General features: G+C 31.7%; 1 non-coding gene across 1 annotated transcript; it reads right to left on the reverse strand.

Moving 5' to 3' along the window:
* Positions 1-5,935: 5,935 nt before the first annotated feature.
* Positions 5,936-6,041, reverse strand: LOC120176306. Its single transcript, XR_005521312.1, has one exon. It is a non-coding gene; the product is annotated as a small nucleolar RNA R71 (small nucleolar RNA).
* Between the last annotated feature and the right edge of the window lie 1,565 nt (positions 6,042-7,606).

The raw sequence follows: 7,606 nt of genomic DNA on the forward strand, positions 1-7,606 counted from the left end.
AGGCAATTAAAAACAATAAACACTGCAATACAACTCATGCATGAAATTTAATGTCATAAAAAAATGCCATAAGATCATGTTACCTGCATATCCAATATTTTACCATGATCAAAATAATATAACTGAATATAAAATTTCTTACCAATGTACTTTCCATTATTTCATAAGCTCGTAAGTTTATTTGTATGTTTATCATTCATTAACCAATAGGCCATCAACTATAAATCATAAACCATAGCCCAATTTATCCCTGAGGACCCTGGGTATTCGAGTAAAATACCTGCACTGTAGTTCTAAACCTGCACTAAGCTTACGCCGTAGTGCTAATCCAAATATGACACATAAGGTCGTGCCCACCACCTACACTAGGTTTACACTCTAGGGTTAATCCAGACATGATACATAAGGTCGTATCCACCTTCCCGCACTTAGTGCCCTTACACACTATAGTGCTATTATAAACTTGCAGCTGCTATACTCTATGGCATGCCAACTATACCCTATCCCTCAATAACTTACTTGGGCATATAGTCTATTTTATTCGATCAATCCAAGGCAAAGTATATTATCATAATTTAATATTAGGCAGTTCATACCCAAAATAACATTCATGGTAAAATATCACATTATCCATGATCAATGCATTATAATTTCACAATGTGACATATCAATGTCACGTCGAAATTATAAAAATGACATAATATCATGTTGATATAAACAAGGTCGACTTATATCAAGTCTTCCATATGATGTATAAAACATCTATGTACATGATATATAAAACATCTACGTACAATGTCATGCATGTATTGCACTCACCTTGACACATAATAATTCCTTTTAACATTGGCACTAAGTTTTCCAATTACACAAAATGGTCCTTCAATATTTTATCACTTAGATTTTTAATATCAAAAATTCCAGCATTGAATTTATTACCATTCAAATGCTTTGACAGAGGCATAATTACATTTAAGTACCCCAACTATGCGAATGTTATACTTAAATCACCAATCTTTTCAAACTTCCAAAATAGTCATATTTCACATCTAAATACTCATTTAAATTCCAAAATAGTATTTTCCAGTATAATACATCAACTATTAAACAATTATACAACCATTCATAATTTTTTCAAAATTTTTGAATTGTTCCCCTAACTTTTCAAAAATTACAAAATGGTCCCCAATTTTTTGTAAGGCTTGTCGAATACTTCCTACATCATTTCCATACCTTATATAATTTTCCATAATTTTTCTCACTCAAATACATCAAAGCCGAATTCTTTATCCTTTAAACAATATATTTATTATTTTGCTCGATTTTGATTCGATTCAAGCATGAAATCAACTTTGAATCAACCTTATAACATCTCTACAATCAAATCCCTAATCAACTCTCATCAGAACACAAAGTTTCTCAAACTTATAATTTGGCCGAGTTTTAAAGAATTATTTCTAGGAAGATTGAACATGTTATAACCATAAATAAACTTGAAAATGAATATACAACCTCAAAAATATCAAGATTCATCATCAATTTCATGGACCCTATCATGAAAATAAACCCTTAAATTTGGGATCTTTGAATTCCAGTAAGATTAGCATGCAATATTGATACCAAATGATATAGTTTTTCACGTAGATCACTTTCCTATTTCACGATATAACTCGAATTCCAAAGGAATTGGCTCAAAAATGGAAAACAAATATTTTTCCCTTACCTTGGTATGACTCTTGTCCATGGAGAGATGATAAACACTCTGGCATGGAATTTTAGATATATTTTGTGCTCATCATCCTTTAAATTATCATTTAACGAATATTAAATTCATTAAATTGGGAAAATACCAATATACCTTTAATGAAACTTCATAATTACTATAAAACCAATATACCTAACTTTATCATCTTCTAAATCATGACACCTGAACCTTATCCTCATCCATAAGTCAAATATGAACAAATATTATCTTAGTTTACCGATTTGCCATTGCATTTTTCCAAAAATCTCAATCTCGCCACTTTAATCCAACAGTCAAAATTAAACATGAAATTAAATCCTAAAATCCAAAGATTTATATTATTTTCTAATATTTAAAAATGTGAAAATAATATATATTTTCGAAGCCAATTGTAACTTTTAAAATTACCATTTTGGTCCCTAATTTTTTCTAAAGTTTATACTTTGGTCACTTAACTTTAAAATTTTATAATTTGGTCATTCACTAAATCTATTTATGGAATAACATTATTTTGGGAAAATTACTACTTAATTCCTTAAACTTTTCCTAATTTTCTACTTTGACCATCAAACTTTCAAAATTTACATTTTTGTCATTATCTAATTTTTTGAGGTATTACAAAAACACTGTGTTTCCAAGTAACAATATCGATATTGGATGAACTAGTATCAATATTGTTCATATTATGGGTAAGAACTAGGTTTTCTAGGTCTCAGTATCGATATTAGATAAATTGGTATCGATACCGATGGTTAAAATCTATATAAGATAAACATGTATCCATATCAGATAAGTTGGTATCCACACTGGATGAGATGGTATCCATCCCGGATAAACTAGTATTTATACCGAAGATTAGGTATCCATAACGAAGGCTTAATATCCATATCTAACATGGTTGAGTAACTTCAAGATGTCAAACAGACTCAAGAGTAGTGAGTTTAATACCGATTGAGATTAGACATTAGCTCGAGTGTGGCATGTTACTAAAATACCCTTATGAGCTAAAATTAACAAATTTCCTTTGTGGGTCTTAGTGAATTAAATAACCTATACTAGTAATATTTGACTTTGATTTTGGTTAAATAATGATATAATACATTTAGCTCTATAATGAGAGGGGTTATGAAGACTCACAAGAATAATATAAATTAATAACTTCAAGGTTTTTGACTAGGAAGAATTAGTACTATATAAATATAGTACATATACTATTCTTCGGGTAACGAAATCAAAGGGTAAGGTATTGATACAATCATTAAGTCATAAATTCTAGTAGCTAGATTTAGTACTGGTACCTAGGATAATATCGATACTCTAATAGTGAAGTATCGATACTACAAGTATGGTATCGATACTTAAAGACATTTCAGATAAAAAATACATATTTGGTATTGGTACCTAGGGTAGGTATAGATCTTGACAGGTTGATATTGTTACTAAATGGCTTAGTATCGACACCATCGTATTAAATTGGGCAAGAAACTAACTTTAGCTTACGGGCTCAGAAAATGGGTCAAAACTGCCGAAACTCCTCTAATGAACTCACAAGTGAAGATAGATAATGAATCCAAGAAAAGCTTAAGAATCTTATGTCGTAAGATTCCATAAGACTTGTCCTTGTGTGATACTCGAGAAATAACTAGGACACACGAGTTACTTATGCCTGATGATAGTGTACAAGTCATCCCTCTAATTCAAGGGTAAATCGAGGAAAAGAATGATGAGAGCGACTAGACCAATGCGACTAAATATTGAACCCAGTCAAGTATCATGCTAGCAAATAATTTAGCAAGTGAATAACAGAAATAATATTATCGTAAAATCATAAAACGCTTAGAGACCTTAGAGACATAAATGACTACGACGCCCTTCATTGTTAAATTATCAAAATAAGGCAATTTAATAAGCTAACATATATAAAATACTAATAAACCCTTTCAAAACATTCTAGCAGAGAGAAGAATGAGTGAGACAGTAGTGAGAAAAGGGATGTCATCACCTGGTTGTGTTATATTATGATATCGAGTAACCGAACTACCTTTTTGTCCTTCTGTAGTGTTGATTGATATATGTGGCCTATGAGCACCCGAATCTATTTGTGTGTACATGAATATCGTATTGTTTATTAGAAATAATTGGATATATATCAACTATTATCAAGGTACTTTAATTGCTAATTGGGAGTAGATGTACTAAGACTCGATGAAGTAAGTTGGTCCGGTGTATGTCTTCGATACAACAAATTTTGGATCTCACCATGATATTCCAAAGTATTCTAGGTATGTTATGGTTGTCGTATGAGATGAAAAAACTCCTCCGACCACACGATGATAGCTACATTATCATGTTTGTTGTCTATGATGATGCATAGTTGCATGATCTTATGGTTATAGACCAATGCATATATACTGACAACTTTTCAAAAGAGTTATCATGTTATCATTTTCCACCTAGGTTTAGGTTGAAATTGAGGATTTTTAGGAGCATTTTAGGATTATGTTTGTTTCATTTTACACATTATTAATATTAGGAACTTTGTGGTTTTTTGGGGCTGAAATTGATTGTTATTGCTACAAAACTATTACATTGATGTCATAGCATTGTAGGAAATGTTGAGCGGATACGGCAACAGTCAATCAAACTCTAAATAGTTAAGAGAACTTTATGGATATGAAAGCTGGCTTAGGGAGCTGTCAATGGGTTGGATATCACCCGAAGCGTGGAAGCCTTTCATTGGAGGATGAAAACTCCTCAAAGTTATAAATATGAGTACTTTAGAATCCTAAAAGGTGTGATGATCGAAAGCGTTATAAAGTGCTCTTTTATACGTTGATTCATGTGCCATGGAAGCTTAAAACCCCTACTAGGGATTACTGCAGTATAAGGAAAGCTCACTGAGTAGCATCGACAGTCAGTAGATCTCAATTCAAAGCCTTCTATTGAAAGAGAAAGTGATTTGGATGCTTTATAAACTTTGTGGGTGATATTTTGGAATTATTATTTTATGTTTATTTTGCTACTTCTTTTATGTGCTTGTTGATTTATGATTATGAGTATAAATAATTATGATTAATTGTATGGTAATTTCAATTATTTTATGAAATATATTTGATTGATTTGTTGTATACCTTTGATAGCATTGGTGTTGTTAAGTAACAATATGTGTTAAAAAGCATGCATTCAATTGATTGGTTTTATTAATATTTTGAACCTTTAATTAATAAAAATAATTAGGGAAGTTTAAAAGGTATTAATCAATGTTGATCACATAGATTTAGTATGCTCTCTTTGCATAAGGTAAGATGTTAATAATATCATTCCCATTGATTTGATAGTTGACGTAGTGCTCTCTGAATTGTTGTAGCATGAACTGGTGTCTCCTTTATTGATTCTATTATCCTTTATATTGCATTTATTACATACTCAACATATTTTTATTATACGTAGAATTAGTTTGCCACCACTTTATTGCTTGGTTTTCGACATGTGCACTTGCGTTGAATATTGTAACAATTTTGTAGCATCTAGTTTTTAGTGCTGTTATCGGGGAGCTTCAGTTTGATTTAGGGTTTTCTTATTTTGTTGTTTTCTTTTGTAGGTACTTTTATTTTTTATTTTTGCTAATGTATGCCACAAAGAGACAAAGAATTAGAGTCGTTTGATCTATATATTAAAAGGACTTTTAGAAGACGTAGTCGTGAAGTTGCAAAGAACATAATAAATATGGTTAGATGAGGGAATGATATTTTACCCCTGTTACAGAATGGAGAGGATGGTTAGTTGCCTATTGGAATTTGAGCAGGGTATCCATATCAAAACATGGATGATCGTAATCTCCTTATTCATGAGCATGTAGTGCCGACGGTGGATGATCTACATCTAGGTATCGTGAGGCCAATGATTAATACTGCAAACTTAGAGTTAAAGCCAATTATGTTCCAGATGTTACAATTTATGAGACAATATGTAGTTTCTATTGCAGAAGATCCTATGGCTTATTTGAGAGCATTCATAGAGGTTTGTGATACCTTTATTCAATAAAGTGTTTCAAACGAGGCGCTGAAGCTAAAACTATTTCCTTATTCTCTACTTGACAAAGAACATGCTTGCTTTGGTTTATTGCCATCGGGTTCTATATCATCCTAGACTAAGTTAGCACAATGATTCAACCCACCAAACATGAATTCCAAACTCTATAATGATGTAACTTTATTCAAGAAATGGAGGATGAAAGTTTATATGAAGCATGAGAAAGATTCAAGGATTTGCTATAGAAGTATCCTATGCATGAATTCACCCATTGGACATAAATTGATATGTTCTATAATGGGTTAAACATACATACTCGTATGGTAGTCGATGCTTCTGCAAGTGGAGATTTGCTAGATAAGATATAATGAGGCTTATGATATTGTGGAGATGATCTATACTAATGATTTCCAATATCCCAATATGTGAAATATGTTTGGCCATCACAATGCTACAACAGTATATTTTGAAGCTTTTAACTCTATGGCATCACAGATTTCAGCATTGACAGAAATGGTAAAGAAATTGAAAAATCCAAGAGGGATGTATGAAGTTAAGGTTGTATCTTTCATCACTTGTTTTTATTGTGTCGGTAATCACAATTTTGATTAATGCCTCCAATATTCAGAGTCTATCTACTATGCACATAATTATGAAAGGAATGATAATGCTTTCGGTAACACATATAATGCCAATTTGAGAATCATCCCAATCTTTCTTATATACATGCCATCTATAACTTTTAGAACACAATAGGATGTCATCCTTTTTACCTGTAAATATTTCCATGGTGATTGATGCCAAGATCAACTCCTTACTCATTTTCCTCCGTTTTCCTACGCATGAATAGCATCACACGCTATAAACCCGATATCAAGTTTCATACCAATATACTTTCCAACCATGTTAACATATATTAACATGATATTACCGGATATCAAGTTTTATACCAATATAATTTCCATTCATTTCACAAGCTCGTAAGCTTATTTGCATGTTTACCATTTATTGCACCGTAGTGCTGAGGTCGAGCCTTGCTCATATAGTAATGCACCGTAGTTCTGAGGTCGGGCCTTGCCCACCTTATACACCGTAGTGTTTTGTGCCATGTATCTTCGTTAGACACTCTGAGGCCTGCACTATGTTCCTTCGCTAGACACTATAGTGCTACCTAATATGCAACTTCTAGACTTTACGGCATGCCATTAAGACCACTGACCCTCAATAACATACTTTAGCATATAGTCTATTTTTATTTGATCCATCCATGGCAAAATATATCAATACTATTTAAACTCTGGGAAGTTCATTCCACGAATAAAATTTGTGATAAACATCATATGTAATAGATAGTGCTCAATGCATTCTATAAATTAATTACATGATAAATTCCATAAATACAAATGACAATATAATTTAGGTAAACTTATCGCAAGTCCCACCCAATGACGTATAAACATCCATGTATAATATTATGTATGCATTGCACTGATTTTTAAATTTGTGAAATTCAAAATATAATCCTCACAAAGCTTCAACTTGATCATTTGCTTCTAATTAGGTTAAATCCCAAAATTTTTCATAATTTCATATTCTGACAGTTTGCACTACCTTTAAAGAAATGTTATTCTGTATTAATATACACCTTTAAAAATTATTCTGTTTATACCACTTGAAACGAGACTCAAATATGGATCTATACATATAAGTCACTTATTCTAGTTCAATTTGTACAATTTATGGTGAATTTTCAAAGTTGATCGATAGAATCTGTTTTGAGCAAAATCTGCTGCCCCGTTTTCTGACCTATCATTGGTTAAAAATTCATAT

This window comes from Hibiscus syriacus, unplaced genomic scaffold (genome assembly GCF_006381635.1).
Source record: "Hibiscus syriacus cultivar Baekdansim isolate YM2019G1 unplaced genomic scaffold, ASM638163v2 tig00112231_pilon, whole genome shotgun sequence".
Taxonomy (NCBI): domain Eukaryota; kingdom Viridiplantae; phylum Streptophyta; class Magnoliopsida; order Malvales; family Malvaceae; genus Hibiscus; species Hibiscus syriacus.